At 38.4% G+C, this 24,244-nt stretch overlaps 41 non-coding genes and 1 pseudogene across 41 annotated transcripts; all 42 read left to right on the top strand.

Annotated features, from left to right (window-relative positions):
• The first annotated feature begins 44 nt into the window (after positions 1–44).
• LOC132135682 (5S ribosomal RNA) lies at positions 45–163 on the top strand. The gene has a single exon (XR_009430612.1). It is a non-coding gene; the product is annotated as a 5S ribosomal RNA (ribosomal RNA).
• Positions 164–758: 595 nt separating this feature from the next.
• Positions 759–877, top strand: LOC132136495 (5S ribosomal RNA). Its single transcript, XR_009431358.1, has one exon. It is a non-coding gene; the product is annotated as a 5S ribosomal RNA (ribosomal RNA).
• Positions 878–1,258: 381 nt separating this feature from the next.
• Positions 1,259–1,377, top strand: LOC132135680 (5S ribosomal RNA). Its single transcript, XR_009430610.1, has one exon. It is a non-coding gene; the product is annotated as a 5S ribosomal RNA (ribosomal RNA).
• An 84-nt stretch (positions 1,378–1,461) lies between these two features.
• On the top strand, positions 1,462–1,570 carry LOC132136290 (5S ribosomal RNA; annotated as a pseudogene).
• Positions 1,571–2,063: 493 nt separating this feature from the next.
• Positions 2,064–2,182, top strand: LOC132135282 (5S ribosomal RNA). The gene has a single exon (XR_009430233.1). It is a non-coding gene; the product is annotated as a 5S ribosomal RNA (ribosomal RNA).
• A 620-nt stretch (positions 2,183–2,802) lies between these two features.
• Positions 2,803–2,921, top strand: LOC132136494 (5S ribosomal RNA). Its single transcript, XR_009431357.1, has one exon. It is a non-coding gene; the product is annotated as a 5S ribosomal RNA (ribosomal RNA).
• A 594-nt stretch (positions 2,922–3,515) lies between these two features.
• LOC132136493 (5S ribosomal RNA) lies at positions 3,516–3,634 on the top strand. Its single transcript, XR_009431356.1, has one exon. It is a non-coding gene; the product is annotated as a 5S ribosomal RNA (ribosomal RNA).
• A 381-nt stretch (positions 3,635–4,015) lies between these two features.
• Positions 4,016–4,134, top strand: LOC132135903 (5S ribosomal RNA). Its single transcript, XR_009430819.1, has one exon. It is a non-coding gene; the product is annotated as a 5S ribosomal RNA (ribosomal RNA).
• An 84-nt stretch (positions 4,135–4,218) lies between these two features.
• Positions 4,219–4,337, top strand: LOC132136492 (5S ribosomal RNA). Its single transcript, XR_009431355.1, has one exon. It is a non-coding gene; the product is annotated as a 5S ribosomal RNA (ribosomal RNA).
• Positions 4,338–4,831: 494 nt separating this feature from the next.
• Positions 4,832–4,950, top strand: LOC132136491 (5S ribosomal RNA). The gene has a single exon (XR_009431354.1). It is a non-coding gene; the product is annotated as a 5S ribosomal RNA (ribosomal RNA).
• Positions 4,951–5,567: 617 nt separating this feature from the next.
• Positions 5,568–5,686, top strand: LOC132136489 (5S ribosomal RNA). Its single transcript, XR_009431352.1, has one exon. It is a non-coding gene; the product is annotated as a 5S ribosomal RNA (ribosomal RNA).
• Positions 5,687–6,066: 380 nt separating this feature from the next.
• LOC132135679 (5S ribosomal RNA) lies at positions 6,067–6,185 on the top strand. Its single transcript, XR_009430609.1, has one exon. It is a non-coding gene; the product is annotated as a 5S ribosomal RNA (ribosomal RNA).
• Positions 6,186–6,789: 604 nt separating this feature from the next.
• Positions 6,790–6,908, top strand: LOC132135266 (5S ribosomal RNA). The gene has a single exon (XR_009430218.1). It is a non-coding gene; the product is annotated as a 5S ribosomal RNA (ribosomal RNA).
• A 494-nt stretch (positions 6,909–7,402) lies between these two features.
• On the top strand, positions 7,403–7,521 carry LOC132136488 (5S ribosomal RNA). The gene has a single exon (XR_009431351.1). It is a non-coding gene; the product is annotated as a 5S ribosomal RNA (ribosomal RNA).
• Positions 7,522–7,605: 84 nt separating this feature from the next.
• Positions 7,606–7,724, top strand: LOC132135248 (5S ribosomal RNA). The gene has a single exon (XR_009430201.1). It is a non-coding gene; the product is annotated as a 5S ribosomal RNA (ribosomal RNA).
• A 495-nt stretch (positions 7,725–8,219) lies between these two features.
• Positions 8,220–8,338, top strand: LOC132136487 (5S ribosomal RNA). Its single transcript, XR_009431350.1, has one exon. It is a non-coding gene; the product is annotated as a 5S ribosomal RNA (ribosomal RNA).
• Positions 8,339–8,955: 617 nt separating this feature from the next.
• LOC132136486 (5S ribosomal RNA) lies at positions 8,956–9,074 on the top strand. Its single transcript, XR_009431349.1, has one exon. It is a non-coding gene; the product is annotated as a 5S ribosomal RNA (ribosomal RNA).
• Positions 9,075–9,456: 382 nt separating this feature from the next.
• On the top strand, positions 9,457–9,575 carry LOC132135678 (5S ribosomal RNA). The gene has a single exon (XR_009430608.1). It is a non-coding gene; the product is annotated as a 5S ribosomal RNA (ribosomal RNA).
• A 594-nt stretch (positions 9,576–10,169) lies between these two features.
• LOC132136485 (5S ribosomal RNA) lies at positions 10,170–10,288 on the top strand. The gene has a single exon (XR_009431348.1). It is a non-coding gene; the product is annotated as a 5S ribosomal RNA (ribosomal RNA).
• A 494-nt stretch (positions 10,289–10,782) lies between these two features.
• On the top strand, positions 10,783–10,901 carry LOC132135677 (5S ribosomal RNA). The gene has a single exon (XR_009430607.1). It is a non-coding gene; the product is annotated as a 5S ribosomal RNA (ribosomal RNA).
• Positions 10,902–11,284: 383 nt separating this feature from the next.
• LOC132135676 (5S ribosomal RNA) lies at positions 11,285–11,403 on the top strand. Its single transcript, XR_009430606.1, has one exon. It is a non-coding gene; the product is annotated as a 5S ribosomal RNA (ribosomal RNA).
• A 594-nt stretch (positions 11,404–11,997) lies between these two features.
• On the top strand, positions 11,998–12,116 carry LOC132136484 (5S ribosomal RNA). Its single transcript, XR_009431347.1, has one exon. It is a non-coding gene; the product is annotated as a 5S ribosomal RNA (ribosomal RNA).
• A 495-nt stretch (positions 12,117–12,611) lies between these two features.
• Positions 12,612–12,730, top strand: LOC132136483 (5S ribosomal RNA). Its single transcript, XR_009431346.1, has one exon. It is a non-coding gene; the product is annotated as a 5S ribosomal RNA (ribosomal RNA).
• Positions 12,731–13,111: 381 nt separating this feature from the next.
• LOC132135673 (5S ribosomal RNA) lies at positions 13,112–13,230 on the top strand. The gene has a single exon (XR_009430604.1). It is a non-coding gene; the product is annotated as a 5S ribosomal RNA (ribosomal RNA).
• Positions 13,231–13,833: 603 nt separating this feature from the next.
• Positions 13,834–13,952, top strand: LOC132135892 (5S ribosomal RNA). The gene has a single exon (XR_009430809.1). It is a non-coding gene; the product is annotated as a 5S ribosomal RNA (ribosomal RNA).
• Positions 13,953–14,446: 494 nt separating this feature from the next.
• Positions 14,447–14,565, top strand: LOC132136482 (5S ribosomal RNA). The gene has a single exon (XR_009431345.1). It is a non-coding gene; the product is annotated as a 5S ribosomal RNA (ribosomal RNA).
• Positions 14,566–15,059: 494 nt separating this feature from the next.
• LOC132136481 (5S ribosomal RNA) lies at positions 15,060–15,178 on the top strand. The gene has a single exon (XR_009431344.1). It is a non-coding gene; the product is annotated as a 5S ribosomal RNA (ribosomal RNA).
• A 382-nt stretch (positions 15,179–15,560) lies between these two features.
• Positions 15,561–15,679, top strand: LOC132135672 (5S ribosomal RNA). Its single transcript, XR_009430603.1, has one exon. It is a non-coding gene; the product is annotated as a 5S ribosomal RNA (ribosomal RNA).
• A 594-nt stretch (positions 15,680–16,273) lies between these two features.
• Positions 16,274–16,392, top strand: LOC132136479 (5S ribosomal RNA). The gene has a single exon (XR_009431343.1). It is a non-coding gene; the product is annotated as a 5S ribosomal RNA (ribosomal RNA).
• A 381-nt stretch (positions 16,393–16,773) lies between these two features.
• Positions 16,774–16,892, top strand: LOC132135671 (5S ribosomal RNA). Its single transcript, XR_009430602.1, has one exon. It is a non-coding gene; the product is annotated as a 5S ribosomal RNA (ribosomal RNA).
• A 604-nt stretch (positions 16,893–17,496) lies between these two features.
• Positions 17,497–17,615, top strand: LOC132135852 (5S ribosomal RNA). Its single transcript, XR_009430771.1, has one exon. It is a non-coding gene; the product is annotated as a 5S ribosomal RNA (ribosomal RNA).
• Positions 17,616–18,227: 612 nt separating this feature from the next.
• On the top strand, positions 18,228–18,346 carry LOC132136477 (5S ribosomal RNA). Its single transcript, XR_009431341.1, has one exon. It is a non-coding gene; the product is annotated as a 5S ribosomal RNA (ribosomal RNA).
• Positions 18,347–18,727: 381 nt separating this feature from the next.
• Positions 18,728–18,846, top strand: LOC132135670 (5S ribosomal RNA). The gene has a single exon (XR_009430601.1). It is a non-coding gene; the product is annotated as a 5S ribosomal RNA (ribosomal RNA).
• A 603-nt stretch (positions 18,847–19,449) lies between these two features.
• LOC132135934 (5S ribosomal RNA) lies at positions 19,450–19,568 on the top strand. Its single transcript, XR_009430847.1, has one exon. It is a non-coding gene; the product is annotated as a 5S ribosomal RNA (ribosomal RNA).
• A 494-nt stretch (positions 19,569–20,062) lies between these two features.
• Positions 20,063–20,181, top strand: LOC132136476 (5S ribosomal RNA). The gene has a single exon (XR_009431340.1). It is a non-coding gene; the product is annotated as a 5S ribosomal RNA (ribosomal RNA).
• Positions 20,182–20,674: 493 nt separating this feature from the next.
• On the top strand, positions 20,675–20,793 carry LOC132135281 (5S ribosomal RNA). Its single transcript, XR_009430232.1, has one exon. It is a non-coding gene; the product is annotated as a 5S ribosomal RNA (ribosomal RNA).
• Positions 20,794–21,411: 618 nt separating this feature from the next.
• On the top strand, positions 21,412–21,530 carry LOC132136475 (5S ribosomal RNA). Its single transcript, XR_009431339.1, has one exon. It is a non-coding gene; the product is annotated as a 5S ribosomal RNA (ribosomal RNA).
• A 381-nt stretch (positions 21,531–21,911) lies between these two features.
• On the top strand, positions 21,912–22,030 carry LOC132135669 (5S ribosomal RNA). The gene has a single exon (XR_009430600.1). It is a non-coding gene; the product is annotated as a 5S ribosomal RNA (ribosomal RNA).
• An 84-nt stretch (positions 22,031–22,114) lies between these two features.
• LOC132136474 (5S ribosomal RNA) lies at positions 22,115–22,233 on the top strand. Its single transcript, XR_009431338.1, has one exon. It is a non-coding gene; the product is annotated as a 5S ribosomal RNA (ribosomal RNA).
• Positions 22,234–22,727: 494 nt separating this feature from the next.
• Positions 22,728–22,846, top strand: LOC132136473 (5S ribosomal RNA). The gene has a single exon (XR_009431337.1). It is a non-coding gene; the product is annotated as a 5S ribosomal RNA (ribosomal RNA).
• Positions 22,847–23,339: 493 nt separating this feature from the next.
• On the top strand, positions 23,340–23,458 carry LOC132135280 (5S ribosomal RNA). The gene has a single exon (XR_009430231.1). It is a non-coding gene; the product is annotated as a 5S ribosomal RNA (ribosomal RNA).
• A 618-nt stretch (positions 23,459–24,076) lies between these two features.
• Positions 24,077–24,195, top strand: LOC132136472 (5S ribosomal RNA). Its single transcript, XR_009431336.1, has one exon. It is a non-coding gene; the product is annotated as a 5S ribosomal RNA (ribosomal RNA).
• Positions 24,196–24,244: the final 49 nt, after the last annotated feature.

The following is a 24,244-nucleotide window of genomic DNA, read 5'->3' as shown; positions in this document are numbered from 1 at the left end:
ATAGTGGCTGATCTTTAATTAGCCCTCTCTTTGCAGCCTCGTTCGCTTACGGCCATACCAGCATGGCTATGCCCGATCTCGTCTGATCTCGGAAGCTAAGCAGGTTTGGGCCTGGTTAGTACTTGGATGGGAGACCGCCTGGGAATACCAGGTGCTGTAAGCTTTTAGGTTTCCTTCTCTACTTATATAATGCACTGGCAGTTATAGTGGCTGATCTTTAAATAGCCCTCTCTTTGCAGCCCAGTACTTTTGGAATTTTTCAGTAATTATCTAAGAGTTTTGCATAAGTAAAAAAAAAAAAAAAAAAAAAGAGTCAATGCCCAGTCTTAGAAAACCGAAACAGGTTTGGGCCTGTTTAGTAGTTTTGGAACTTTTCACTAATTGTCTAATAATCTAGCAAAAAAAAAAAATAAATAAAAAAGAGTCAATGCCCAGTCTTAGAAAACCGAAACAGGTTTGGGCCTGTTTAGTAGTTTTGGAACTTTTCATTAATTGTCTAATAATCTAGCAAAAAAAAAAAGAGTCAATGCCCAGTCTTAGAAAACCGAAACAGGTTTGGGCCTGGTTAGTACTTTTGGAAATTTTCAGTAATTATGTAATAAATTTGCAAAAAAAAAAAATTAAATAAATAAAGAGTCAATGCCCAATCTCAGAATCTAAGCAGGTTTGGGCCCAGTTAGTACTTGGATGGGAGACTGCTTGGAAATACCGATTATAGTGGCTGATCTTTAAATAGCCCTCTCTTTGCAGCCTCCTTCGCTTACGGCCATACCAGCCTGGCTATGCCCGATCTCGTCTGATCTCGGAAGCTAAGCAGGTTTGGGCCTGGTTAGTACTTGGATGGGAGACCGCCTGGGAATACCAGGTGCTGTAAGCTTTTAGGTTTCCTTCTCTACTTATATAATGCACTGGCGGTTATAGTGGCTGATCTTTAAATAGCCCTCTCTTTGCAGCCTAGTACTTTTGGAATATTTCAGTAATTATCTAAGAGTTTTGCATAAATAAAAAAAAAAAAAAAAAAAGAGTCAATGCCCAGTCTTAGAAAACCGAAACAGGTTTGGGCCAGGTTAGTACTTTTGGAAATTTTCAGTAATTATGTAATAAATTTGCAAAAAAAATTTTAAATAAATAAAGAGTCAATGCCCAATCTCAGAATCTAAGCAGGTTTGGGCCCAGTTAGTACTTGGATGGGAGACTGCCTGGAAATACCGATTATAGTGGCTGATCTTTAAATAGCCCTCTCTTTGCAGCCTCATTCGCTTACGGCCATACCAGCATGGCTATGCCCGATCTCGTCTGATCTCGGAAGCTAAGCAGGTTTGGGCCTGGTTAGTACTTGGATGGGAGACCGCCTGGGAATACCAGGTGCTGTAAGCTTTTAGGTTTCCTTCTCTACTTATATAATGCACTGGCAGTTATAGTGGCTGATCTTTAAATAGCCCTCTCTTTGCAGCCACCTTCGCTTACGGCCATACCAGCCTGGCTATGCCTGATCTCGGAAGCTAAGCAGGTTTGGGCCTGGTTAGTACTTGGATGGGAGACCGCCTGGGAATACCAGGTGCTGTAAGCTTTTAGGTTTCCTTCTCTACTTATATAATGCACTGGCGGTTATAGTGGCTGATCTTTAAATAGCCCTCTCTTTGCAGCCTAGTACTTTTGGAATTTTTCAGTAATTATCTAAGAGTTTTGCATAAATAAAAAAAAAAAAAAAAAAAAAAGATTCAATGCCCAGTCTTAGAAAACCGAAACAGGTTTGGGCCTGTTTAGTAGTTTTGGAACTTTTCACTAATTGTCTAATAATCTAGCAAAAAAAAAAAAAAAAAAAAGAGTCAATGCCCAGTCTTAGAAAACCGAAACAGGTTTGGGCCTGGTTAGTACTTTTGGAAATTTTCAGTAATTATGTAATAAATTTGCAAAAAAAAAAATTAAATAAATAAAGAGTCAATGCCCAATCTCAGAATCTAAGCAGGTTTGGGCCCAGTTAGTACTTGGATGGGAGACTGCTTGGAAATACCGATTATAGTGGCTGATCTTTAAATAGCCCTCTCTTTGCAGCCTCATTCGCTTATGGCCATACCAGCCTGGCTATGCCCGATCTCGTCTGATCTCGGAAGCTAAGCAGGTTTGGGCCTGGTTAGTACTTGGATGGGAGACCGCCTGGGAATACCAGGTGCTGTAAGCTTTTAGGTTTCCTTCTCTACTTATATAATGCACTGGCGGTTATAGTGGCTGATCTTTAAATAGCCCTCTCTTTGCAGCCTAGTACTTTTGGAATTTTTCAGTAATTATCTAAGAGTTTTGCATAAATAAAAAAAAAAAAAAAAAAAAAAGAGTCAATGCCCAGTCTTAGAAAACCGAAACAGGTTTGGGCCTGTTTAGTAGTTTTGGAACTTTTCACTAATTGTCTGATAATCTAGCAAAAAAAAAAAAAAAAAAAAAAAAAAAAACAGAGTCAATGCCCAGTCTTAGAAAACCGAAACAAGTTTGGGCCTGCTTAGTAGTTTTGGAACTTTTCATTAATTGTCTAATAATCTAGCAAAAAAAAAAAAAAAAAAAAAAAAAAAAGAGTCAATGCCCAGTCTTAGAAAACCGAAACAGGTTTGGGCCTGGTTAGTACTTTTGGAAATTTTCAGTAATTATGTAATAAATTTGCAAAAAAAAAAATTAAATAAATAAAGAGTCAATGCCCAATCTCAGAATCTAAGCAGGTTTGGGCCCAGTTAGTACTTGGATGGGAGACTGCTTGGAAATACCGATTATAGTGGCTGATCTTTAAATAGCCCTCTCTTTGCAGCCTCCTTCGCTTACGGCCATACCAGCCTGGCTATGCCCGATCTCGTCTGATCTCGGAAGCTAAGCAGGTTTGGGCCTGGTTAGTACTTGGATGGGAGACCGCCTGGGAATACCAGGTGCTGTAAGCTTTTAGGTTTCCTTCTCTACTTATATAATGCACTGGCAGTTATAGTGGCTGATCTTTAAATAGCCCTCTCTTTGCAGCCCAGTACTTTTGGAATTTTTCAGTAATTATCTAAGAGTTTTGCATAAGTAAAAAAAAAAAAAAAAAAAAAGAGTCAATGCCCAGTCTTAGAAAACCGAAACAGGTTTGGGCCTGTTTAGTAGTTTTGGAACTTTTCACTAATTGTCTAATAATCTAGCAAAAAAAAAAAAAAAAAAAAAAAGAGTCAATGCCCAGTCTTAGAAAACCGAAACAGGTTTGGGCCTGTTTAGTAGTTTTGGAACTTTTCATTAATTGTCTAATAATCTAGCAAAAAAAAAAAGAGTCAATGCCCAGTCTTAGAAAACCGAAACAGGTTTGGGCCTGGTTAGTACTTTTGGAAATTTTCAGTAATTATGTAATAAATTTGCAAAAAAAAAAATTAAATAAATAAAGAGTCAATGCCCAATCTCAGAATCTAAGCAGGTTTGGGCCCAGTTAGTACTTGGATGGGAGACTGCTTGGAAATACCGATTATAGTGGCTGATCTTTAAATAGCCCTCTCTTTGCAGCCTCCTTCGCTTACGGCCATACCAGCCTGGCTATGCCCGATCTCGTCTGATCTCGGAAGCTAAGCAGGTTTGGGCCTGGTTAGTACTTGGATGGGAGACCGCCTGGGAATACCAGGTGCTGTAAGCTTTTAGGTTTCCTTCTCTACTTATATAATGCACTGGCGGTTATAGTGGCTGATCTTTAAATAGCCCTCTCTTTGCAGCCTAGTACTTTTGGAATATTTCAGTAATTATCTAAGAGTTTTGCATAAATAAAAAAAAAAAAAAAAAAAGAGTCAATGCCCAGTCTTAGAAAACCGAAACAGGTTTGGGCCAGGTTAGTACTTTTGGAAATTTTCAGTAATTATGTAATAAATTTGCAAAAAAAATTTTAAATAAATAAAGAGTCAATGCCCAATCTCAGAATCTAAGCAGGTTTGGGCCCAGTTAGTACTTGGATGGGAGACTGCCTGGAAATACCGATTATAGTGGCTGATCTTTAAATAGCCCTCTCTTTGCAGCCTCGTTCGCTTACGGCCATACCAGCATGGCTATCCCCGATCTCGTCTGATCTCGGAAGCTAAGCAGGTTTGGGCCTGGTTAGTACTTGGATGGGAGACCGCCTGGGAATACCAGGTGCTGTAAGCTTTTAGGTTTCCTTCTCTACTTATATAATGCACTGGCAGTTATAGTGGCTGATCTTTAAATAGCCCTCTCTTTGCAGCCACCTTCGCTTACGGCCATACCAGCCTGGCTATGCCCGATCTCGTCTGATCTCGGAAGCTAAGCAGGTTTGGGCCTGGTTAGTACTTGGATGGGAGACCGCCTGGGAATACCAGGTGCTGTAAGCTTTTAGGTTTCCTTCTCTACTTATATAATGCACTGGCGGTTATAGTGGCTGATCTTTAAATAGCCCTCTCTTTGCAGCCTAGTACTTTTGGAATTTTTCAGTAATTATCTAAGAGTTTTGCATAAATAAAAAAAAAAAAAAAAAAAAAAGATTCAATGCCCAGTCTTAGAAAACCGAAACAGGTTTGGGCCTGTTTAGTAGTTTTGGAACTTTTCACTAATTGTCTAATAATCTAGCAAAACAAAAAAAAAAAAAAAAGAGTCAATGCCCAGTCTTAGAAAACCGAAACAGGTTTGGGCCTGGTTAGTACTTTTGGAAATTTTCAGTAATTATGTAATAAATTTGCAAAAAAAAAAATTAAATAAATAAAGAGTCAATGCCCAATCTCAGAATCTAAGCAGGTTTGGGCCCAGTTAGTACTTGGATGGGAGACTGCTTGGAAATACCGATTATAGTGGCTGATCTTTAAATAGCCCTCTCTTTGCAGCCTCATTCGCTTACGGCCATACCAGCCTGGCTATGCCCGATCTCGTCTGATCTCGGAAGCTAAGCAGGTTTGGGCCTGGTTAGTACTTGGATGGGAGACCGCCTGGGAATACCAGGTGCTGTAAGCTTTTAGGTTTCCTTCTCTACTTATATAATGCACTGGCGGTTATAGTGGCTGATCTTTAAATAGCCCTCTCTTTGCAGCCTAGTACTTTTGGAATTTTTCAGTAATTATCTAAGAGTTTTGCATAAATAAAAAAAAAAAAAAAAAAAAAGAGTCAATGCCCAGTCTTAGAAAACCGAAACAGGTTTGGGCCTGTTTAGTAGTTTTGGAACTTTTCACTAATTGTCTGATAATCTAGCAAAAAAAAAAAAAAAAAAAAAAAAGAGTCAATGCCCAGTCTTAGAAAACCGAAACAAGTTTGGGCCTGCTTAGTAGTTTTGGAACTTTTCATTAATTGTCTAATAATCTAGCAAAAAAAAAAAAAAAAAAAAAAAAAAAAAAAAAGAGTCAATGCCCAGTCTTAGAAAACCGAAACAGGTTTGGGCCTGGTTAGTACTTTTGGACATTTTCAGTAATTATGTAATAAATTTGCAAAAAAAAAATTTAAATAAATAAAGAGTCAATGCCCAATCTCAGAATCTAAGCAGGTTTGGGCCCAGTTAGTACTTGGATGGGAGACTGCTTGGAAATACCGATTATAGTGGCTGATCTTTAAATAGCCCTCTCTTTGCAGCCTCCTTCGCTTACGGCCATACCAGCCTGGCTATGCCCGATCTCGTCTGATCTCGGAAGCTAAGCAGGTTTGGGCCTGGTTAGTACTTGGATGGGAGACCGCCTGGGAATACCAGGTGCTGTAAGCTTTTAGGTTTCCTTCTCTACTTATATAATGCACTGGCGGTTATAGTGGCTGATCTTTAAATAGCCCTCTCTTTGCAGCCTAGTACTTTTGGAATATTTCAGTAATTATCTAAGAGTTTTGCATAAATAAAAAAAAAAAAAAAAAAGAGTCAATGCCCAGTCTTAGAAAACCGAAACAGGTTTGGGCCTGGTTAGTACTTTTGGAAATTTTCAGTAATTATGTAATAAATTTGCAAAAAAATTTTTAAATAAATAAAGAGTCAATGCCCAATCTCAGAATCTAAGCAGGTTTGGGCCCAGTTAGTACTTGGATGGGAGACTGCCTGGAAATACCGATTATAGTGGCTGATCTTTAAATAGCCCTCTCTTTGCAGCCTCGTTCGCTTACGGCCATACCAGCATGGCTATGCCCGATCTCGTCTGATCTCGGAAGCTAAGCAGGTTTGGGCCTGGTTAGTACTTGGATGGGAGACCGCCTGGGAATACCAGGTGCTGTAAGCTTTTAGGTTTCCTTCTCTACTTATATAATGCACTGGCAGTTATAGTGGCTGATCTTTAAATAGCCCTCTCTTTGCAGCCCAGTACTTTTGGAATTTTTCAGTAATTATCTAAGAGTTTTGCATAAGTAAAAAAAAAAAAAAAAAAAAAGAGTCAATGCCCAGTCTTAGAAAACCGAAACAGGTTTGGGCCTGTTTAGTAGTTTTGGAACTTTTCACTAATTGTCTAATAATCTAGCAAAAAAAAAAAAAAGAAAAAAAAGAGTCAATGCCCAGTCTTAGAAAACCGAAACAGGTTTGGGCCTGTTTAGTAGTTTTGGAACTTTTCATTAATTGTCTAATAATCTAGCAAAAAAAAAAAAAAAAAAAAAGAGTCAATGCCCAGTCTTAGAAAACCGAAACAGGTTTGGGCCTGGTTAGTACTTTTGGAAATTTTCAGTAATTATGTAATAAATTTGCAAAAAAAAAAATTAAATAAATAAAGAGTCAATGCCCAATCTCAGAATCTAAGCAGGTTTGGGCCCAGTTAGTACTTGGATGGGAGACTGCTTGGAAATACCGATTATAGTGGCTGATCTTTAAATAGCCCTCTCTTTGCAGCCTCCTTCGCTTACGGCCATACCAGCCTGGCTATGCCCGATCTCGTCTGATCTCGGAAGCTAAGCAGGTTTGGGCCTGGTAAGTACTTGGATGGGAGACCGCCTGGGAATACCAGGTGCTGTAAGCTTTTAGGTTTCCTTCTCTACTTATATAATGCACTGGCGGTTATAGTGGCTAATCTTTAAATAGCCCTCTCTTTGCAGCCTAGTACTTTTGGAATTTTTCAGTAATTATCTAAGAGTTTTGCATAAATAAAAAAAAAAAAAAAAAAAAAAGAGTCAATGCCCAGTCTTAGAAAACCGAAACAGGTTTGGGCCTGTTTAGTAGTTTTGGAACTTTTCATTAATTGTCTAATAATCTAGCAAAAAAAAAAAAAAAAAAAAAGAGTCAATGCCCAGTCTTAGAAAACCGAAACAGGTTTGGGCCTGGTTAGTACTTTTGGAAATTTTCAGTAATTATGTAATAAATTTGCAAAAAAAAAATTTAAATAAATAAAGAGTCAATGCCCAATCTCAGAATCTAAGCAGGTTTGGGCCCAGTTAGTACTTGGATGGGAGACTGCTTGGAAATACCGATTATAGTGGCTGATCTTTAAATAGCCCTCTCTTTGCAGCCTCCTTCGCTTACGGCCATACCAGCCTGGCTATGCCCGATCTCGTCTGATCTCGGAAGCTAAGCAGGTTTGGGCCTGGTTAGTACTTGGATGGGAGACCGCCTGGGAATACCAGGTGCTGTAAGCTTTTAGGTTTCCTTCTCTACTTATATAATGCACTGGCAGTTATAGTGGCTGATCTTTAAATAGCCCTCTCTTTGCAGCCACCTTCGCTTACAGCCATACCAGCCTGGCTATGCCCGATCTCGTCTGATCTCGGAAGCTAAGCAGGTTTGGGCCTGGTTAGTACTTGGATGGGAGACCGCCTGGGAATACCAGGTGCTGTAAGCTTTTAGGTTTCCTTCTCTACTTATATAATGCACTGGCGGTTATAGTGGCTGATCTTTAAATAGCCCTCTCTTTGCAGCCTAGTACTTTTGGAATTTTTCAGTAATTATCTAAGAGTTTTGCATAAATAACAAAAAAAAAAAAAAAAAAAAGATTCAATGCCCAGTCTTAGAAAACCGAAACAGGTTTGGGCCTGTTTAGTAGTTTTGGAACTTTTCACTAATTGTCTAATAATCTAGCAAAACAAAAAAAAAAAAAAAAGAGTCAATGCCCAGTCTTAGAAAACCGAAACAGGTTTGGGCCTGGTTAGTACTTTTGGAAATTTTCAGTAATTATGTAATAAATTTGCAAAAAAAAAAATTAAATAAATAAAGAGTCAATGCCCAATCTCAGAATCTAAGCAGGTTTGGGCCCAGTTAGTACTTGGATGGGAGACTGCTTGGAAATACCGATTATAGTGGCTGATCTTTAAATAGCCCTCTCTTTGCAGCCTCATTCGCTTACGGCCATACCAGCCTGGCTATGCCCGATCTCGTCTGATCTCGGAAGCTAAGCAGGTTTGGGCCTGGTTAGTACTTGGATGGGAGACCGCCTGGGAATACCAGGTGCTGTAAGCTTTTAGGTTTCCTTCTCTACTTATATAATGCACTGGCGGTTATAGTGGCTGATCTTTAAATAGCCCTCTCTTTGCAGCCTAGTACTTTTGGAATTTTTCAGTAATTATCTAAGAGTTTTGCATAAATAAAAAAAAAAAAAAAAAAAAAAAAGAGTCAATGCCCAGTCTTAGAAAACCGAAACAGGTTTGGGCCTGTTTAGTAGTTTTGGAACTTTTCACTAATTGTCTGATAATCTAGCAAAAAAAAAAAAAAAAAAAAAAAAGAGTCAATGCCCAGTCTTAGAAAACCGAAACAAGTTTGGGCCTGCTTAGTAGTTTTGGAACTTTTCATTAATTGTCTAATAATCTAGCAAAAAAAAAAAAAAAAAAAAAAAAAAAAAAGAGTCAATGCCCAGTCTTAGAAAACCGAAACAGGTTTGGGCCTGGTTAGTACTTTTGGAAATTTTCAGTAATTATGTAATAAATTTGCAAAAAAAAAATTTAAATAAATAAAGAGTCAATGCCCAATCTCAGAATCTAAGCAGGTTTGGGCCCAGTTAGTACTTGGATGGGAGACTGCTTGGAAATACCGATTATAGTGGCTGATCTTTAAATAGCCCTCTCTTTGCAGCCTCCTTCGCTTACGGCCATACCAGCCTGGCTATGCCCGATCTCGTCTGATCTCGGAAGCTAAGCAGGTTTGGGCCTGGTTAGTACTTGGATGGGAGACCGCCTGGGAATACCAGGTGCTGTAAGCTTTTAGGTTTCCTTCTCTACTTATATAATGCACTGGCGGTTATAGTGGCTGATCTTTAAATAGCCCTCTCTTTGCAGCCTAGTACTTTTGGAATATTTCAGTAATTATCTAAGAGTTTTGCATAAATAAAAAAAAAAAAAAAAAAAAGAGTCAATGCCCAGTCTTAGAAAACCGAAACAGGTTTGGGCCAGGTTAGTACTTTTGGAAATTTTCAGTAATTATGTAATAAATTTGCAAAAAAATTTTTAAATAAATAAAGAGTCAATGCCCAATCTCAGAATCTAAGCAGGTTTGGGCCCAGTTAGTACTTGGATGGGAGACTGCCTGGAAATACCGATTATAGTGGCTGATCTTTAAATAGCCCTCTCTTTGCAGCCTCGTTCGCTTACGGCCATACCAGCATGGCTATGCCCGATCTCGTCTGATCTCGGAAGCTAAGCAGGTTTGGGCCTGGTTAGTACTTGGATGGGAGACCGCCTGGGAATACCAGGTGCTGTAAGCTTTTAGGTTTCCTTCTCTACTTATATAATGCACTGGCAGTTATAGTGGCTGATCTTTAAATAGCCCTCTCTTTGCAGCCCAGTACTTTTGGAATTTTTCAGTAATTATCTAAGAGTTTTGCATAAGTAAAAAAAAAAAAAAAAAAAAAGAGTCAATGCCCAGTCTTAGAAAACCGAAACAGGTTTGGGCCTGTTTAGTAGTTTTGGAACTTTTCACTAATTGTCTAATAATCTAGCAAAAAAAAAAAAAAAAAAAAAAAGAGTCAATGCCCAGTCTTAGAAAACCGAAACAGGTTTGGGCCTGTTTAGTAGTTTTGGAACTTTTCATTAATTGTCTAATAATCTAGCAAAAAAAAAAAGAGTCAATGCCCAGTCTTAGAAAACCGAAACAGGTTTGGGCCTGGTTAGTACTTTTGGAAATTTTCAGTAATTATGTAATAAATTTGCAAAAAAAAAAATTAAATAAATAAAGAGTCAATGCCCAATCTCAGAATCTAAGCAGGTTTGGGCCCAGTTAGTACTTGGATGGGAGACTGCTTGGAAATACCGATTATAGTGGCTGATCTTTAAATAGCCCTCTCTTTGCAGCCTCCTTCGCTTACGGCCATACCAGCCTGGCTATGCCCGATCTCGTCTGATCTCGGAAGCTAAGCAGGTTTGGGCCTGGTTAGTACTTGGATGGGAGACCGCCTGGGAATACCAGGTGCTGTAAGCTTTTAGGTTTCCTTCTCTACTTATATAATGCACTGGCGGTTATAGTGGCTGATCTTTAAATAGCCCTCTCTTTGCAGCCTAGTACTTTTGGAATTTTTCAGTAATTATCTAAGAGTTTTGCATAAATAAAAAAAAAAAAAAAAAAAAAAAGATTCAATGCCCAGTCTTAGAAAACCGAAACAGGTTTGGGCCTGTTTAGTAGTTTTGGAACTTTTCACTAATTGTCTAATAATCTAGCAAAACAAAAAAAAAAAAAAAAGAGTCAATGCCCAGTCTTAGAAAACCGAAACAGGTTTGGGCCAGGTTAGTACTTTTGGAAATTTTCAGTAATTATGTAATAAATTTGCAAAAAAAAATTTAAATAAATAAAGAGTCAATGCCCAATCTCAGAATCTAAGCAGGTTTGGGCCCAGTTAGTACTTGGATGGGAGACTGCCTGGAAATACCGATTATAGTGGCTGATCTTTAAATAGCCCTCTCTTTGCAGCCTCGTTCGCTTACGGCCATACCAGCATGGCTATGCCCGATCTCGTCTGATCTCGGAAGCTAAGCAGGTTTGGGCCTGGTTAGTACTTGGATGGGAGACCGCCTGGGAATACCAGGTGCTGTAAGCTTTTAGGTTTCCTTCTCTACTTATATAATGCACTGGCAGTTATAGTGGCTGATCTTTAAATAGCCCTCTCTTTGCAGCCCAGTACTTTTGGAATTTTTCAGTAATTATCTAAGAGTTTTGCATAAGTAAAAAAAAAAAAAAAAAAAAAGAGTCAATGCCCAGTCTTAGAAAACCGAAACAGGTTTGGGCCAGGTTAGTACTTTTGGAAATTTTCAGTAATTATGTAATAAATTTGCAAAAAAAATTTTAAATAAATAAAGAGTCAATGCCCAATCTCAGAATCTAAGCAGGTTTGGGCCCAGTTAGTACTTGGATGGGAGACTGCCTGGAAATACCGATTATAGTGGCTGATCTTTAAATAGCCCTCTCTTTGCAGCCTCGTTCGCTTACGGCCATACCAGCATGGCTATGCCCGATCTCGTCTGATCTCGGAAGCTAAGCAGGTTTGGGCCTGGTTAGTACTTGGATGGGAGACCGCCTGGGAATACCAGGTGCTGTAAGCTTTTAGGTTTCCTTCTCTACTTATATAATGCACTGGCAGTTATAGTGGCTGATCTTTAAATAGCCCTCTCTTTGCAGCCCAGTACTTTTGGAATTTTTCAGTAATTATCTAAGAGTTTTGCATAAGTAAAAAAAAAAAAAAAAAAAAAGAGTCAATGCCCAGTCTTAGAAAACCGAAACAGGTTTGGGCCTGTTTAGTAGTTTTGGAACTTTTCACTAATTGTCTAATAATCTAGCAAAAAAAAAAAAAAAAAAAAAAAGAGTCAATGCCCAGTCTTAGAAAACCGAAACAGGTTTGGGCCTGTTTAGTAGTTTTGGAACTTTTCATTAATTGTCTAATAATCTAGCAAAAAAAAAAAGAGTCAATGCCCAGTCTTAGAAAACCGAAACAGGTTTGGGCCTGGTTAGTACTTTTGGAAATTTTCAGTAATTATGTAATAAATTTGCAAAAAAAAAAATTAAATAAATAAAGAGTCAATGCCCAATCTCAGAATCTAAGCAGGTTTGGGCCCAGTTAGTACTTGGATGGGAGACTGCTTGGAAATACCGATTATAGTGGCTGATCTTTAAATAGCCCTCTCTTTGCAGCCTCCTTCGCTTACGGCCATACCAGCCTGGCTATGCCCGATCTCGTCTGATCTCGGAAGCTAAGCAGGTTTGGGCCTGGTTAGTACTTGGATGGGAGACCGCCTGGGAATACCAGGTGCTGTAAGCTTTTAGGTTTCCTTCTCTACTTATATAATGCACTGGCGGTTATAGTGGCTGATCTTTAAATAGCCCTCTCTTTGCAGCCTAGTACTTTTGGAATTTTTCAGTAATTATCTAAGAGTTTTGCATAAATAAAAAAAAAAAAAAAAAAAAAAAGATTCAATGCCCAGTCTTAGAAAACCGAAACAGGTTTGGGCCTGTTTAGTAGTTTTGGAACTTTTCACTAATTGTCTAATAATCTAGCAAAACAAAAAAAAAAAAAAAAGAGTCAATGCCCAGTCTTAGAAAACCGAAACAGGTTTGGGCCTGGTTAGTACTTTTGGAAATTTTCAGTAATTATGTAATAAATTTGCAAAAAAAAAAATTAAATAAATAAAGAGTCAATGCCCAATCTCAGAATCTAAGCAGGTTTGGGCCCAGTTAGTACTTGGATGGGAGACTGCTTGGAAATACCGATTATAGTGGCTGATCTTTAAATAGCCCTCTCTTTGCAGCCTCATTCGCTTACGGCCATACCAGCCTGGCTATGCCCGATCTCGTCTGATCTCGGAAGCTAAGCAGGTTTGGGCCTGGTTAGTACTTGGATGGGAGACCGCCTGGGAATACCAGGTGCTGTAAGCTTTTAGGTTTCCTTCTCTACTTATATAATGCACTGGCGGTTATAGTGGCTGATCTTTAAATAGCCCTCTCTTTGCAGCCTAGTACTTTTGGAATATTTCAGTAATTATCTAAGAGTTTTGCATAAATAAAAAAAAAAAAAAAAAAATAGTCAATGCCCAGTCTTAGAAAACCGAAACAGGTTTGGGCCAGGTTAGTACTTTTGGAAATTTTCAGTAATTATGTAATAAATTTGCAAAAAAAATTTTAAATAAATAAAGAGTCAATGCCCAATCTCAGAATCTAAGCAGGTTTGGGCCCAGTTAGTACTTGGATGGGAGACTGCCTGGAAATACCGATTATAGTGGCTGATCTTTAAATAGCCCTCTCTTTGCAGCCTCGTTCGCTTACGGCCATACCAGCATGGCTATGCCCGATCTCGTCTGATCTCGGAAGCTAAGCAGGTTTGGGCCTGGTTAGTACTTGGATGGGAGACCGCCTGGGAATACCAGGTGCTGTAAGCTTTTAGGTTTCCTTCTCTACTTATATAATGCACTGGCAGTTATAGTGGCTGATCTTTAAATAGCCCTCTCTTTGCAGCCCAGTACTTTTGGAATTTTTCAGTAATTATCTAAGAGTTTTGCATAAGTAAAAAAAAAAAAAAAAAAAAAGAGTCAATGCCCAGTCTTAGAAAACCGAAACAGGTTTGGGCCTGTTTAGTAGTTTTGGAACTTTTCACTAATTGTCTAATAATCTAGCAAAAAAAAAAAAAAAAAAAAAAAGAGTCAATGCCCAGTCTTAGAAAACCGAAACAGGTTTGGGCCTGTTTAGTAGTTTTGGAACTTTTCATTAATTGTCTAATAATCTAGCAAAAAAAAAAAAAAAAAAAAAGAGTCAATGCCCAGTCTTAGAAAACCGAAACAGGTTTGGGCCTGGTTAGTACTTTTGGAAATTTTCAGTAATTATGTAATAAATTTTCAAAAAAAAAATTAAATAAATAAAGAGTCAATGCCCAATCTCAGAATCTAAGCAGGTTTGGGCCCAGTTAGTACTTGGATGGGAGACTGCTTGGAAATACCGATTATAGTGGCTGATCTTTAAATAGCCCTCTCTTTGCAGCCTCCTTCGCTTACGGCCATACCAGCCTGGCTATGCCCGATCTCGTCTGATCTCGGAAGCTAAGCAGGTTTGGGCATGGTTAGTACTTGGATGGGAGACCGCCTGGGAATACCAGGTGCTGTAAGCTTTTAGGTTTCCTTCTCTACTTATATAATGCACTGGCGGTTATAGTGGCTGATCTTTAAATAGCCCTCTCTTTGCAGCCTAGTACTTTTGGAATTTTTCAGTAATTATCTAAGAGTTTTGCATAAATAAAAAAAAAAAAAAAAAAAAAAGAGTCAATGCCCAGTCTTAGAAAACCGAAACAGGTTTGGGCCTGTTTAGTAGTTTTGGAACTTTTCATTAATTGTCTAATAATCTAGCAAAAAAAAAAAAAAAAAAAAAGAGTCAATGCCCAGTCTTAGAAAACCGAAACAGGTTTGGGCCTGGTTAGTACTTTTGGAAATTTTCAGTAATTATGTAATAAATTTGCAAAAAAAAAATTTAAATAAATAAAGAGTCAATGCCCAATCTCAGAATCTAAGCAGGTTTGGGCCCAGTTAGTACTTGGATGGGAGACTGCTTGGAAATACCGATTATAGTGGCTGATCTTTAAATAGCCCTCTCTTTGCAGCCTCCTTCGCTTACGGCCATACCAGCCTGGCTATGCCCGATCTCGTCTGATCTCGGAAGCTAAGCAGGTTTGGGCCTGGTTAGTACTTGGATGGGAGACCGCCTGGGAATACCAGGTGCTGTAAGCTTTTAGGTTTCCTTCTCTACTTATATAATGCACTGGCGGTTATAGTGGCTGATCTTTAAATAGCCCTCTCTTTGCAGCCTAGTACTTTTGGAATTTTTCAGTAATTATCTAAGAGTTTTGCATAAATAAAAAAAAAAAAAAAAAAAAAAGAGTCAATGCCCAGTCTTAGAAAACCGAAACAGGTTTGGGCCTGTTTAGTAGTTTTGGAACTTTTCACTAATTGTCTAATAATCTAGCAAAAAAAAAAAAAAAAAAAAAGAGTCAATGCCCAGTCTTAGAAAACCGAAACAGGTTTGGGCCTGGTTAGTACTTTTGGAAATTTTCAGTAATTATGTAATAAATTTGCAAAAAAAAAATTTAAATAAATAAAGAGTCAATGCCCAATCTCAGAATCTAAGCAGGTTTGGGCCCAGTTAGTACTTGGATGGGAGACTGCTTGGAAATACCGATTATAGTGGCTGATCTTTAAATAGCCCTCTCTTTGCAGCCTCCTTCGCTTACGGCCATACCAGCCTGGCTATGCCCGATCTCGTCTGATCTCGGAAGCTAAGCAGGTTTGGGCCTGGTTAGTACTTGGATGGGAGACCGCCTGGGAATACCAGGTGCTGTAAGCTTTTAGGTTTCCTTCTCTACTTATATAATGCACTGGCGGTTATAGTGGCTGATCTTTAAATAGCCCTCTCTTTGCAGCCTAGTACTTTTGGAATATTTCAGTAATTATCTAAGAGTTTTGCATAAATAAAAAAAAAAAAAAAAAAAAGAGTCAATGCCCAGTCTTAGAAAACCGAAACAGGTTTGGGCCAGGTTAGTACTTTTGGAAATTTTCAGTAATTATGTAATAAATTTGCAAAAAAATTTTTAAATAAATAAAGAGTCAATGCCCAATCTCAGAATCTAAGCAGGTTTGGGCCCAGTTAGTACTTGGATGGGAGACTGCCTGGAAATACCGATTATAGTGGCTGATCTTTAAATAGCCCTCTCTTTGCAGCCTCGTTCGCTTACGGCCATACCAGCATGGCTATGCCCGATCTCGTCTGATCTCGGAAGCTAAGCAGGTTTGGGCCTGGTTAGTACTTGGATGGGAGACCGCCTGGGAATACCAGGTGCTGTAAGCTTTTAGGTTTCCTTCTCTACTTATATAATGCACTGGCAGTTATAGTGGCTGATCTTTAAATAGCCCTCTCTTTGCAGCCCAGTACTTTTGGAATTTTTCAGTAATTATCTAAGAGTTTTGCATAAGTAAAAAAAAAAAAAAAAAAAAAGAGTCAATGCCCAGTCTTAGAAAACCGAAACAGGTTTGGGCCTGTTTAGTAGTTTTGGAACTTTTCACTAATTGTCTAATAATCTAGCAAAAAAAAAAAAAAAAAAAAAAAGAGTCAATGCCCAGTCTTAGAAAACCGAAACAGGTTTGGGCCTGTTTAGTAGTTTTGGAACTTTTCATTAATTGTCTAATAATCTAGCAAAAAAAAAAAGAGTCAATGCCCAGTCTTAGAAAACCGAAACAGGTTTGGGCCTGGTTAGTACTTTTGGAAATTTTCAGTAATTATGTAATAAATTTGCAAAAAAAAAAATTAAATAAATAAAGAGTCAATGCCCAATCTCAGAATCTAAGCAGGTTTGGGCCCAGTTAGTACTTGGATGGGAGACTGCTTGGAAATACCGATTATAGTGGCTGATCTTTAAATAGCCCTCTCTTTGCAGCCTCCTTCGCTTACGGCCATACCAGCCTGGCTATGCCCGATCTCGTCTGATCTCGGAAGCTAAGCAGGTTTGGGCCTGGTTAGTACTTGGATGGGAGACCGCCTGGGAATACCAGGTGCTGTAAGCTTTTAGGTTTCCTTCTCTACTTATATAATGCACTGGCGGTTATAGTGGCTGATCTTTAAATAGCCCTCTCTTTGCAGCCTAGTACTTTTGGAATATTTCAGTAATTATCTAAGAGTTTTGCATAAATAAAAAAAAAAAAAAAAAAAGAGTCAATGCCCAGTCTTAGAAAACCGAAACAGGTTTGGGCCAGGTTAGTACTTTTGGAAATTTTCAGTAATTATGTAATAAATTTGCAAAAAAAATTTTAAATAAATAAAGAGTCAATGCCCAATCTCAGAATCTAAGCAGGTTTGGGCCCAGTTAGTACTTGGATGGGAGACTGCCTGGAAATACCGATTATAGTGGCTGATCTTTAAATAGCCCTCTCTTTGCAGCCTCGTTCGCTTACGGCCATACCAGCATGGCTATGCCCGATCTCGTCTGATCTCGGAAGCTAAGCAGGTTTGGGCCTGGTTAGTACTTGGATGGGAGACCGCCTGGGAATACCAGGTGCTGTAAGCTTTTAGGTTTCCTTCTCTACTTATATAATGCACTGGCAGTTATAGTGGCTGATCTTTAAATAGCCCTCTCTTTGCAGCCCAGTACTTTTGGAATTTTTCAGTAATTATCTAAGAGTTTTGCATAAGTAAAAAAAAAAAAAAAAAAAAAGAGTCAATGCCCAGTCTTAGAAAACCGAAACAGGTTTGGGCCTGTTTAGTAGTTTTGGAACTTTTCACTAATTGTCTAATAATCTAGCAAAAAAAAAAAAAAAAAAAAAAAGAGTCAATGCCCAGTCTTAGAAAACCGAAACAGGTTTGGGCCTGTTTAGTAGTTTTGGAACTTTTCATTAATTGTCTAATAATCTAGCAAAAAAAAAAAAAAAAAAAAAGAGTCAATGCCCAGTCTTAGAAAACCGAAACAGGTTTGGGCCTGGTTAGTACTTTTGGAAATTTTCAGTAATTATGTAATAAATTTGCAAAAAAAAAAATTAAATAAATAAAGAGTCAATGCCCAATCTCAGAATCTAAGCAGGTTTGGGCCCAGTTAGTACTTGGATGGGAGACTGCTTGGAAATACCGATTATAGTGGCTGATCTTTAAATAGCCCTCTCTTTGCAGCCTCATTCGCTTACGGCCATACCAGCCTGGCTATGCCAGATCTCGTCTGATCTCGGAAGCTAAGCAGGTTTGGGCCTGGTTAGTACTTGGATGGGAGACCGCCTGGGAATACCAGGTGCTGTAAGCTTTTAGGTTTCCTTCTCTACTTATATAATGCACTGGCGGTTATAGTGGCTGATCTTTAAATAGCCCTCTCTTTGCAGCCTAGTACTTTTGGAATTTTTCAGTAATTATCTAAGAGTTTTGCATAAAAAAAAAAAAAAAAAAAAAAAAGAGTCAATGCCCAGTCTTAGAAAACCGAAACAGGTTTGGGCCTGTTTAGTAGTTTTGGAACTTTTCACTAATTGTCTGATAATCTAGCAAAAAAAAAAAAAAAAAAAAAAAAGAGTCAATGCCCAGTCTTAGAAAACCGAAACAAGTTTGGGCCTGCTTAGTAGTTTTGGAACTTTTCATTAATTGTCTAATAATCTAGCAAAAAAAAAAAAAAAAAAAAAAAAAAAAAGAGTCAATGCCCAGTCTTAGAAAACCGAAACAGGTTTGGGCCTGGTTAGTACTTTTGGAAATTTTCAGTAATTATGTAATAAATTTGCAAAAAAAAAATTTAAATAAATAAAGAGTCAATGCCCAATCTCAGAATCTAAGCAGGTTTGGGCCCAGTTAGTACTTGGATGGGAGACTGCTTGGAAATACCGATTATAGTGGCTGATCTTTAAATAGCCCTCTCTTTGCAGCCTCCTTCGCTTACGGCCATACCAGCCTGGCTATGCCCGATCTCGTCTGATCTCGGAAGCTAAGCAGGTTTGGGCCTGGTTAGTACTTGGATGGGAGACCGCCTGGGAATACCAGGTGCTGTAAGCTTTTAGGTTTCCTTCTCTACTTATATAATGCACTGGCGGTTATAGTGGCTGATCTTTAAATAGCCCTCTCTTTGCAGCCTAGTACTTTTGGAATATTTCAGTAATTATCTAAGAGTTTTGCATAAATAAAAAAAAAAAAAAAAAAAGAGTCAATGCCCAGTCTTAGAAAACCGAAACAGGTTTGGGCCAGGTTAGTACTTTTGGAAATTTTCAGTAATTATGTAATAAATTTGCAAAAAAAATTTTAAATAAATAAAGAGTCAATGCCCAATCTCAGAATCTAAGCAGGTTTGGGCCCAGTTAGTACTTGGATGGGAGACTGCCTGGAAATACCGATTATAGTGGCTGATCTTTAAATAGCCCTCTCTTTGCAGCCTCGTTCGCTTACGGCCATACCAGCATGGCTATGCCCGATCTCGTCTGATCTCGGAAGCTAAGCAGGTTTGGGCCTGGTTAGTACTTGGATGGGAGACCGCCTGGGAATACCAGGTGCTGTAAGCTTTTAGGTTTCCTTCTCTACTTATATAATGCACTGGCAGTTATAGTGGCTGATCTTTAAATAGCCCTCTCTTTGCAGCCCAGTACTTTTGGAATTTTTCAGTAATTATCTAAGAGTTTTGCATAAGTAAAAAAAAAAAAAAAAAAAAGAGTCAATGCCCAGTCTTAGAAAACCGAAACAGGTTTGGGCCTGTTTAGTAGTTTTGGAACTTTTCACTAATTGTCTAATAATCTAGCAAAAAAAAAAAAAAAAAAAAAAAGAGTCAATGCCCAGTCTTAGAAAACCGAAACAGGTTTGGGCCTGTTTAGTAGTTTTGGAACTTTTCATTAATTGTCTAATAATCTAGCAAAAAAAAAAAAAAAAAAAAAGAGTCAATGCCCAGTCTTAGAAAACCGAAACAGGTTTGGGCCTGGTTAGTACTTTTGGAAATTTTCAGTAATTATGTAATAAATTTGCAAAAAAAAAAATTAAATAAATAAAGAGTCAATGCCCAATCTCAGAATCTAAGCAGGTTTGGGCCCAGTTAGTACTTGGATGGGAGACTGCTTGGAAATACCGATTATAGTGGCTGATCTTTAAATAGCCCTCTCTTTGCAGCCTCCTTCGCTTAAGGCCATACCAGCCTGGCTATGCCCGATCTCGTCTGATCTCGGAAGCTAAGCAGGTTTGGGCCTGGTTAGTACTTGGATGGGAGACCGCCTGGGAATACCAGGTGCTGTAAGCTTTTAGGTTTCCTTCTCTACTTATATAATGCACTGGCGGTTATAGTGGCTGATCTTTAAATAGCCCTCTCTTTGCAGCCTAGTACTTTTGGAATTTTTCAGTAATTATCTAAGAGTTTTGCATAAATAAAAAAAAAAAAAAAAAAAAAAGAGTCAATGCCCAGTCTTAGAAAACCGAAACAGGTTTGGGCCTGTTTAGTAGTTTTGGAACTTTTCATTAATTGTCTAATAATCTAGCAAAAAAAAAAAAAAAAAAAAAGAGTCAATGCCCAGTCTTAGAAAACCGAAACAGGTTTGGGCCTGGTTAGTACTTTTGGAAATTTTCAGTAATTATGTAATAAATTTGCAAAAAAAAAATTTAAATAAATAAAGAGTCAATGCCCAATCTCAGAATCTAAGCAGGTTTGGGCCCAGTTAGTACTTGGATGGGAGACTGCTTGGAAATACCGATTATAGTGGCTGATCTTTAAATAGCCCTCTCTTTGCAGCCTCCTTCGCTTACGGCCATACCAGCCTGGCTATGCCCGATCTCGTCTGATCTCGGAAGCTAAGCAGGTTTGGGCCTGGTTAGTACTTGGATGGGAGACCGCCTGGGAATACCAGGTGCTGTAAGCTTTTAGGTTTCCTTCTCTACTTATATAATGCACTGGCGGTTATAGTGGCTGATCTTTAAATAGCCCTCTCTTTGCAGCCTAGTACTTTTGGAATTTTTCAGTAATTATCTAAGAGTTTTGCATAAATAAAAAAAAAAAAAAAAAAAAAAGAGTCAATGCCCAGTCTTAGAAAACCGAAACAGGTTTGGGCCTGTTTAGTAGTTTTGGAACTTTTCACTAATTGTCTAATAATCTAGCAAAAAAAAAAAAAAAAAAAAAGAGTCAATGCCCAGTCTTAGAAAACCGAAACAGGTTTGGGCCTGGTTAGTACTTTTGGAAATTTTCAGTAATTATGTAATAAATTTGCAAAAAAAAAATTAAATAAATAAAGAGTCAATGCCCAATCTCAGAATCTAAGCAGGTTTGGGCCCAGTTAGTACTTGGATGGGAGACTGCTTGGAAATACCGATTATAGTGGCTGATCTTTAAATAGCCCTCTCTTTGCAGCCTCCTTCGCTTATGGCCATACCAGCCTGGCTATGCCCGATCTCGTCTGATCTCGGAAGCTAAGCAGGTTTGGGCCTGGTTAGTACTTGGATGGGAGACCGCCTGGGAATACCAGGTGCTGTAAGCTTTTAGGTTTCCTTCTCTACTTATATAATGCACTGGCGGTTATAGTGACTGATCTTTAAATAGCCCTCTCTTTGCAGCCTAGTACTTTTGGAATTTTTCAGTAATTATCTAAGAGTTTTGCATAAATAAAAAAAAAAAAAAAAAAAAAGAGTCAATGCCCAGTCTTAGAAAACCGAAACAGGTTTGGGCCTGTTTAGTAGTTTTGGAACTTTTCACTAATTGTCTGATAATCTAGCAAAAAAAAAAAAAAAAAAAAAAAAGAGTCAATGCCCAGTCTTAGATAACCGAAACAGGTTTGGGCCTGCTTAGTAGTTTTGGAACTTTTCATTAATTGTCTAATAATCTAGCAAAAAAAAAAAAAAAAAAAAAAAAAAAAAAAAAAGAGTCAATGCCCAGTCTTAGAAAACCGAAACAGGTTTGGGCCTGGTTAGTACTTTTGGAAATTTTCAGTAATTATGTAATAAATTTGCAAAAAAAAAAATTAAATAAATAAAGAGTCAATGCCCAATCTCAGAATCTAAGCAGGTTTGGGCCCAGTTAGTACTTGGATGGGAGACTGCTTGGAAATACCGATTATAGTGGCTGATCTTTAAATAGCCCTCTCTTTGCAGCCTCCTTCGCTTACGGCCATACCAGCCTGGCTATGCCCGATCTCGTCTGATCTCGGAAGCTAAGCAGGTTTGGGCCTGGTTAGTACTTGGATGGGAGACCGCCTGGGAATACCAGGTGCTGTAAGCTTTTAGGTTTCCTTCTCTACTTATATAATGCACTGGCGGTTATAGTGGCTGATCTTTAAATAGCCCTCTCTTTGCAGCCTAGTACTTTTGGAATATTTCAGTAATTATCTAAGAGTTTTGCATAAATAAAAAAAAAAAAAAAAAAAGAGTCAATGCCCAGTCTTAGAAAACCGAAACAGGTTTGGGCCAGGTTAGTACTTTTGGAAATTTTCAGTAATTATGTAATAAATTTGCAAAAAAAATTGTAAATAAATAAAGAGTCAATGCCCAATCTCAGAATCTAAGCAGGTTTGGGCCCAGTTAGTACTTGGATGGGAGACTGCCTGGAAATACCGATTATAGTGGCTGATCTTTAAATAGCCCTCTCTTTGCAGCCTCGTTCGCTTACGGCCATACCAGCATGGCTATGCCCGATCTCGTCTGATCTCGGAAGCTAAGCAGGTTTGGGCCTGGTTAGTACTTGGATGGGAGACCGCCTGGGAATACCAGGTGCTGTAAGCTTTTAGGTTTCCTTCTCTACTTATATAATGCACTGGCAGTTATAGTGGCTGATCTTTAAATAGCCCTCTCTTTGCAGCCTCCTTCGCTTACGGCCATACCAGCCTGGCTATGCCCGATCTCGTCTGATCTCGGAAGCTAAGCAGGTTTGGGCCTGGTTAGTACTTGGATGGGAGACCGCCTGGGAATACCAGGTGCTGTAAGCTTTTAGGTTTCCTTCTCTACTTATATAATGCACTGGCGGTTATAGTGGCTGATCTTTAAATAGCCCTCTCTTTGCAGCCTAGTACTTTTGGAATTTTTCAGTAATTATCTAAGAGTTTTGCATAAATAAAAAAAAAAAAAAAAAAAAAAGAGTCAATGCCCAGTCTTAGAAAACCGAAACAGGTTTGGGCCTGTTTAGTAGTTTTGGAACTTTTCATTAATTGTCTAATAATCTAGCAAAAAAAAAAAAAAAAAAAAAGAGTCAATGCCCAGTCTTAGAAAACCGAAACAGGTTTGGGCCTGGTTAGTACTTTTGGAAATTTTCAGTAATTATGTAATAAATTTGCAAAAAAAAAATTTAAATAAATAAAGAGTCAATGCCCAATCTCAGAATCTAAGCAGGTTTGGGCCCAGTTAGTACTTGGATGGGAGACTGCTTGGAAATACCGATTATAGTGGCTGATCTTTAAATAGCCCTCTCTTTGCAGCCTCCTTCGCTTACGGCCATACCAGCCTGGCTATGCCCGATCTCGTCTGATCTCGGAAGCTAAGCAGGTTTGGGCCTGGTTAGTACTTGGATGGGAGACCGCCTGGGAATACCAGGTGCTGTAAGCTTTTAGGTTTCCTTCTCTACTTATATAATGCACTGGCGGTTATAGTGGCTGATCTTTAAATAGCCCTCTCTTTGCAGCCTAGTACTTTTGGAATTTTTCAGTAATTATCTAAGAGTTTTGCATAAATAAAAAAAAAAAAAAAAAAAAAAGAGTCAATGCCCAGTCTTAGAAAACCGAAACAGGTTTGGGCCTGTTTAGTAGTTTTGGAACTTTTCACTAATTGTCTAATAATCTAGCAAAAAAAAAAAAAAAAAAAAAGAGTCAATGCCCAGTCTTAGAAAACCGAAACAGGTTTGGGCCTGGTTAGTACTTTTGGAAATTTTCAGTAATTATGTAATAAATTTGCAAAAAAAAAATTAAATAAATAAAGAGTCAATGCCCAATCTCAGAATCTAAGCAGGTTTGGGCCCAGTTAGTACTTGGATGGGAGACTGCTTGGAAATACCGATTATAGTGGCTGATCTTTAAATAGCCCTCTCTTTGCAGCCTCCTTCGCTTATGGCCATACCAGCCTGGCTATGCCCGATCTCGTCTGATCTCGGAAGCTAAGCAGGTTTGGGCCTGGTTAGTACTTGGATGGGAGACCGCCTGGGAATACCAGGTGCTGTAAGCTTTTAGGTTTCCTTCTCTACTTATATAATGCACTGGCGGTTATAGTGACTGATCTTTAAATAGCCCTCTCTTTGCAGCCTAGTACTTTTGGAATTTTTCAGTAATTATCTAAGAGTTTTGCATAAATAAAAAAAAAAAAAAAAAAAAAGAGTCAATGCCCAGTCTTAGAAAACCGAAACAGGTTTGGGCCTGTTTAGTAGTTTTGGAACTTTTCACTAATTGTCTGATAATCTAGCAAAAAAAAAAAAAAAAAAAAAAAAGAGTCAATGCCCAGTCTTAGATAACCGAAACAGGTTTGGGCCTGCTTAGTAGTTTTGGAACTTTTCATTAATTGTCTAATAATCTAGCAAAAAAAAAAAAAAAAAAAAAAAAAAAAAAAAAAGAGTCAATGCCCAGTCTTAGAAAACCGAAACAGGTTTGGGCCTGGTTAGTACTTTTGGAAATTTTCAGTAATTATGTAATAAATTTGCAAAAAAAAAAATTAAATAAATAAAGAGTCAATGCCCAATCTCAGAATCTAAGCAGGTTTGGGCCCAGTTAGTACTTGGATGGGAGACTGCTTGGAAATACCGATTATAGTGGCTGATCTTTAAATAGCCCTCTCTTTGCAGCCTCCTTCGCTTACGGCCATACCAGCCTGGCTATGCCCGATCTCGTCTGATCTCGGAAGCTAAGCAGGTTTGGGCCTGGTTAGTACTTGGATGGGAGACCGCCTGGGAATACCAGGTGCTGTAAGCTTTTAGGTTTCCTTCTCTACTTATATAATGCACTGGCGGTTATAGTGGCT

The sequence above is a fragment of the Carassius carassius genome, unplaced genomic scaffold, assembly GCF_963082965.1.
Source record: "Carassius carassius unplaced genomic scaffold, fCarCar2.1 SCAFFOLD_60, whole genome shotgun sequence".
In the NCBI taxonomy this organism is placed as follows: Eukaryota; Metazoa; Chordata; class Actinopteri; order Cypriniformes; family Cyprinidae; genus Carassius; species Carassius carassius.
This window is presented reverse-complemented; position numbering and strand designations above follow the sequence as displayed.